The sequence below is a fragment of the Triticum dicoccoides genome, chromosome 1A, assembly GCF_002162155.2.
Source record: "Triticum dicoccoides isolate Atlit2015 ecotype Zavitan chromosome 1A, WEW_v2.0, whole genome shotgun sequence".
NCBI lineage: Eukaryota > Viridiplantae > Streptophyta > Magnoliopsida > Poales > Poaceae > Triticum > Triticum dicoccoides.
The window spans coordinates 124729860-124736530 of NC_041380.1; positions in this window are offsets into that span (position 1 = coordinate 124729860).

Consider the following 6671-nt stretch of genomic DNA (forward strand, 5'->3'; position numbering starts at 1 on the left):
CCGCCGCCGCCTCACGCCGGCCCGGCCCCTCGCCGCCGAGCCACCGCCCGGCCGCCCTCGCCGGAGCAGCCGCCATCCTCGCCGGATCTGACCTCGGGTCGCGTGCGTGAACAGTAAACCCTAGGTGAAATTCGTCTAAGTCCCGAAATTGCAGATCCAAGTGCCCCTGTTCACGGCTCTGTAACTTTGCATACGTAGCTCCGATTCATGCATATAGCATATCAAAATGTTCATCTCTGAGAGTACATCATTTCATTCCATTGCATCATTTTCATTTGAGTTCATATTGATGCCCGAAATGCTGTTAGAAGAGGGCTACTTGAGATAATTGTCAGATCTGCTACTCCGTTTAGCTTTTTGTCATTTTTGCCATGATTAATGTGTGCATGTTATGCCCTGTTGTTCTACATGTGTTTTGTTAAGGGTTTTGTCATCTTTCCAGAGGTGCAACCCATGTATTTTTGTGATGTATGTGGTGACTAGTGCAAGCTTGCAAAGTGAGGCACTCGGTAATTCTGTTATCAGGGACTTAGCAATTCCACCAAGTCCTTGATCTGTTTATCTCATTTGCCATATGTTCATGTTGTTTCCTAGTGATCCGTGCCTCTTTTGAGGATGATCAGTAAGGATGTTTTGTTAATCTTGTAGTGCTCTATCCATCCATGTCTTTGTTTGCAATTATGGAGCACCGTAGCTTGAGCCAATCGAGCTCTACTTTTGCTACTTTGTGAATCTGGGCAGATTGTCAACTTGTTTGCAATTTTGCCGATGATGTTGTAGTTGATCCGTGCATGCTATGCTTTTGTTCTTGCCATGTATGGCTTGCATTTTGTGCCTTCTTGATGGGTGTATGCTTAGCTTGCCATGACTTGCACCGTATGAGTGCATCAAGCTCGTAAACATGCCTACTAGATATCTGTTTTCAGCATGCTCCAGTTTTCACTAAGTCTGAGAACTGATTATGTTTTTGCTATGTTCACATGCTTGCAATTGTATTTTCTGATCCCTTTTGGCTCAAGGTCACTAAGGGACTTTTGTTAAGCTCTTGGAGTAGCCCCATGCCATGCTTTACTTTGCCATGTTCAGGTCCTGTAGCATGTAGTTTTGTTGCTCCGAAGAGTGCTACCTGATCTGAAATTCCAGACAAGTGTTAATTTCACTAAGTCTGAGATCTGTTTGCCATATGCATTTTTGCCATGCTTGTTTGAACCTGTTAATGGATGAATTGGCCGTAGCTCAGTGCTAGACTTTTGTTAAGCATCTTGAATGCATCCCTGCCATGTATCTTGTTGCCATGTTTGGGTGCTGTAGCATGTTCATCTCATTGCATTTAGATGGCTACTTGCTGTAAATCGCAGACCGATGTCATATTTGAATCGCTTGCCATTTCCAAACCGTAACTCCGATTCCGATGATCTTATATCGTTTTCAAGCGGTTTCATCTCATCTTTCCAGTGGCACACTTGGATTCCCAAGTTGAGGCCAGGTTCATGCATTTCCTTGTCATATCTTGCATATGCATCCCGCATCGCATCCCGCATAGCATACCATCTTTGCATCATATTGCTTGATCCTTGCACGTGGTTGATTGTAACCTTGTTGCTTGTTTGTCTTGTTTGGGTAGAGCCGGGAGACGAGTTCGCTAACGAGGAGCCCGTTGAGTTTGCTTTCGAGGATCCAGTCAACTTTGACAACTGTGCAGACAAGATGATCATACCCTCGAAATCACTACTATCTTTGCTATGCTAGTTTGCTCGCTCTTTTGCTATGCCATTGCTACGATGCCTACCACTTGCTTTCAAGCCTCCCAAATTGCCATGTCAAACCTCTAACCCACCATGTCCTAGCAAACCATTGTTTGGCTATGTTACCGCTTTGCTCAGCCCCTCTTATAGCGTTGCTAGTTGCAGGTGAAGATCGAAGGCCGTTCCTTGTTGGAACATTTATTTACTTGTTGGGATATCATTATATTATCTTGTTATCTTATTGCATCTATATACTTGGTGAAGGGTGGAAGGCTCGGCCTCTCGCCTAGTGTTTTGTTCCACTCTTGCCGCCCTAGTTTCCGTCATATCGGTGTTATGTTCCCGGATTTTGCGTTCCTTACGCGGTTGGGTTATAATGGGAACCCCTTGATAGTTCGCCTTGATTAAAGCTTTTCCAGCAATGCCCAACCATGGTTTTACCATTTTCCACCTAGCCCCTTTTTCCCTTGGGTTTCCGGAGCCCGAGGGTCATCTTATTTACCCCCCACCCCCGGGCCAGTGCTCCTCTGAGTGTTGGTCCAAACTAGAGTCCTGTGCAGCGCCCCCTCGGGGAAACTCGAGGTTTGGTTTTAGTTGTATGGAGAGCTCATCTGAGTGTGCCCTGAGAAAGAGATATGTGCAGCTCCTATCGGGATTTGTCGGCACATTCGGGCGGTGTTGCTGGTCTTGTTTTAACCTGTCGAAGTGTCTTGAAGAACCGAGATACCGAGTCTGATCGGAACGTCTTGGGAGGAGGTCTATTCCTTCGTTGACCGTGAGAGCTTGTCATGGGCTAAGTTGGGACTCCCCTGCAGGGATTTGAACTTTCGAAAGCCGTGCCCGCGGTTATGGGCAGATGGGAATTTGTTAATGTCCGGTTGTAGATAACTTGAACCTTAACTTAATTAAAATGAATCAACTGAGTGTGTTACCGTGATGGCCTCTTCTCGGCGGAGTCCAGGAAGTGGACACGGTGTTGGAGTAATGTTTGCGCAGGTTGTTCTCTAGTTTCTCGCTCGTGCTTTGCCTCCTATTCTCGCTCTCTTTTGCGAATAAGTTAGCCACCATACTTGCTAGTCGCTTGCTGCAGCTCCACTTATATTTACCTTGCCATGCCTATAAGCTTAAATAGTCTTGATCGTGAGGGTGCGAGATTGCTGAGTCCCTGTGGCTCACAGATTACTATAATACCAGATGCAGGGCCTGATGATTCCTCTCCAGGAGACGCGTATGAGCTCAAGTGGGAGTTCGACGAAGACTCTCAACGTTACTATGTTTCTTTTCCCGATGATCAGTAGTGGTGCCCAGTTGGGGTGATTGGGACCGTGTCGCATGTTGGGTTATCTTTTATTTTGGCGTCATAGTCGGGCCATGAGTGTTTGGATGATGTAATGTTATTTATGTACTTGATTGACGTGGCGAGTGTAAGCCAACTATGTTATCTCCCCTTTTATTATCTATATTACATGGGATGTTGTGAAGATTGCCTAACTTGCGACATATGCCTTCAATGCGATTATGCCTCTAAGTCGTGCCTCGACACGTGGGAGATATAGTCGCATCGAGGGTGTTACACAGGCCATGAAGTCATGGATTGCTGGCATCGTTATGACGAGGACTTTGTCCCTGATGCACGTCTCGTTGCGGCTGCAATAAGGGAGCAAGGTGGTGGAGATGGCTCTATTTGGTACGCTGACTTGGGAGCTACTGACCATGTCACCAACGAGCTAGAGAAGCTCTCCATGAGGGAGAGATACTTCGGCAATGACCAGATCCACACCGCTAGCGGAGGAGGTATGGACATACGTCATATTGGTCAAGCATCTATTAATTCCCCTACTCTTAAACGTGATCTAGTTCTTAAAGATGTCCTTCATGTTCCACAAGCCGATAAAAACCTTGCATCTATGTCTCGTTTGACCGCCGATAACAATGTTTTCTTTGAAACTCATCCTACATATTTTTTTATTAAGGATCGGGCAACGAGGGAGCTCCTCCATCACGGTAGATGCATTGGAGGCTTGTACCCCATCACATCCAGAGCATTTAGTCGAAAGCGTCATCGTCAAGTCTACTCCGTCGTCAAGCCCTCATTGGCAAGATGGCATCAAAGATTAGGACATCCTTCTTCGATCATAGTCAAGCAAGTAGTGAATAAAGGCAATCTTCCATTGTCATCTAGTCAACATGTTGAGTCTATTTGTGATGCTTGTCAATGTGCCAAAAGTCACCAACTCCCTTATCCTAGGTCAAATAGTGTGTCTCATGCTCCTTTGAAACTTATTTTTAGTGATGTATGGGGTCATGCAAGAGATTCTTTTGGAAGAAAAAAATACTATGTTAGTTTTATTGATGATTTTAGCAAATTTACTTGGATATATTTGCTTAAGTTCAAATCTAAAGTTTTCTCCGTATTCCAAGAATTTCAGAAGCTTGTTGAACGTCAATTTGGTAGAAAAATCATCACAGTCCAGAGTGACTGGGGAGGAGAGTATGAACAGCTCAACTCTTTCTTTCGTGATATTGGCATTGCTCATCATGTATCTTGTCCTCATGCTCATCAACAGAACGGCTCTGCTGAGCGTAAACACCGTCATATTGTCGAAGTTGGTTTATCCCTTCTTGCTCATGCATCAATGCCATTAAAATATTGGGATGAAGCCTTTATCGCAGCCACTTATCTCATTAATCGTCTTCCTAGCAAAGTTATTGGTAACATCACTCCTTTGGAAAAATTGTTCCAACAAAAGCCAGACTATAATTCTCTCAAAATCTTTGGGTGTGCTTGCTATCCCAATCTTTGTCCTTACAATCGCCATAAACTTGAGTTTCGTTCCACTCAATGTGTTTTTCTTGGCTATAGTAATCTCCATAAAGGATACAAGTGTCTTGAAATTTCTACCGGACGAATATATATTTCTCGTGATGTTGTATTTGATGAAACAATCTTTCCTTTTGCCACACTTCATCCCAATGCTGGAGCTTTACTTCGTGTAGAAATTGCACTTCTTCCTGACTATATGCCTAGTCCAGATCACGGGGAAGAGTTAAATAGTGCTGATCATATGACTAGTCCGAAAGAAGATTTTAATTCTGATGCTAAGTGTGCAGATTCAGATTGTCATTTTATGCAAGCAAATGAAGACAACCGGGCGCTAGATCCCAGGCGGATCTGGCTGGCAGCAATGGCGCGGGATCCAGAGGAACAGACGCGCGATCCCAGGCGGATCTCAGCAGCGCGCTGCATGCATCGGACGCAATGGCCGACAGCCCCAGCAGCACGGGCCCCACCAGCCCACCCAGCGTGGGCCACCGCGAATCACCTAGCGCCACCCGTGCGTGGAATGGGCCAGCAGCCGACCAGGCGACAAGGGTGGGGTTTGGCGCAGGAGGCGCGTCCGACCCAACCGAGCGGTTGGCCGCTGTGGATGCCACGCGGCGCTCTCCTAATAGCACACCGATCGCTAGGAGGATTCCTGACTCCCCGATTGCCTCGGATCGGGAGCAGGATCAGGAGCTGCACGATGCACGGGATCTGGCGGGATCTTCTGAGGTAGAAAACTCTACTCAAACTTGTGTACCAGCTTCTGCATTGGACTTCCATGTCGCCACACAAGATCAAAATCTGGTATTGTTAAAGAAAAAGAATACAAAGATGGAACTATCAGGTATGATAAGATTAAACGTGCTTTTCTTACTAGTATGGGTGAGCCAACTCATCTACATGATGCACTTGCTAGTAAAGATTGGATAGAAGCTATGGATAGTGAATATGAGGCACTCATGAAAAATAAAACTTGGCATTTGGTACCACCAGGAAAAGGCAAAAATGTCATTGATTGCAAGTGGGTGTATAAGATTAAAAGAAAGTCTGATGGAAGTATAGACAGATACAAGGCTATATTAGTTGCAAAAGGGTTTAAACAAAGGTTTGGTATTGATTATGAAGATACCTTTAGCCCTATCGTTAAAGCAGTTACTATTCGACTTGTATTGTCCATTGTTGTTTCCAGAGGCTGGGGTTTAAGGCAGCTAGATGTTCAGAACGTGTTTCTTCATGGTGTTCTGGAAGAAGAGGTTTTTATGCGGCAACTACCAAGTTATGAAAACAGGAGCACACCTCACTATATTTGCAAATTGGATAAAGCTTTGTATGGGTTGAAACAGGCCCCAAGAGCCTGGTACTCAAGGTTGAGCACTCAGTTACAACAACTTGGGTTTATACCATCTAAAGCTGATACTTCGTTATTCTTCTACAACAAAGGCAATATTATTATCTTTGTCTTAGTATATGTTGATGATATAATCGTTGCTAGCTCAAGTCCAAGTGCTACTACTTGTCTGCTTAAGGATTTAAAGATGGAATTTTCTCTTAAGGATTTGGGTGATCTTCATTACTTTCTTGGTATAGAGGTCAAACAGATGAAAGATGGCATACTTCTGTCTCAGGAAAAATATACCAAAGATATTCTCAGGAGAGTAGGATTGGAAAACTGCAAGCCTGTAAGTACACCATTCTCAACTTCGGAAAAACTTACTATTGATAGTGGAGAAACTCTTGGGCCTGAGGATGCAACAAACTATAGAAGTGTTGTAGGTGCATTACGGTACTTGACTCTTACACGTCCTGTTATTTCTTATTCTGTTAACAAAGTATGTCAGTATCTGCATGCACCGACTACTGTTCACTGGACTGCAGTTAAAAGAATTGTGAGGTATCTCAGTTTTTCAGGAGATCTTGGACTAAAAATTGTCAAGTCTCCCTCCTTGCTTGTATCTGCCTATTCTGATGCAGATTGGGCAGGATGTCTTGATGATAGAAAGTCTACAGGTGGATTTGCTATTTTCTGGGATCAAATCTTGTATCATGGAGTGCAAGAAAGCAGGCTACAGTCTCAAGGTCAAGCACTGAGGCTGAGTATAAGG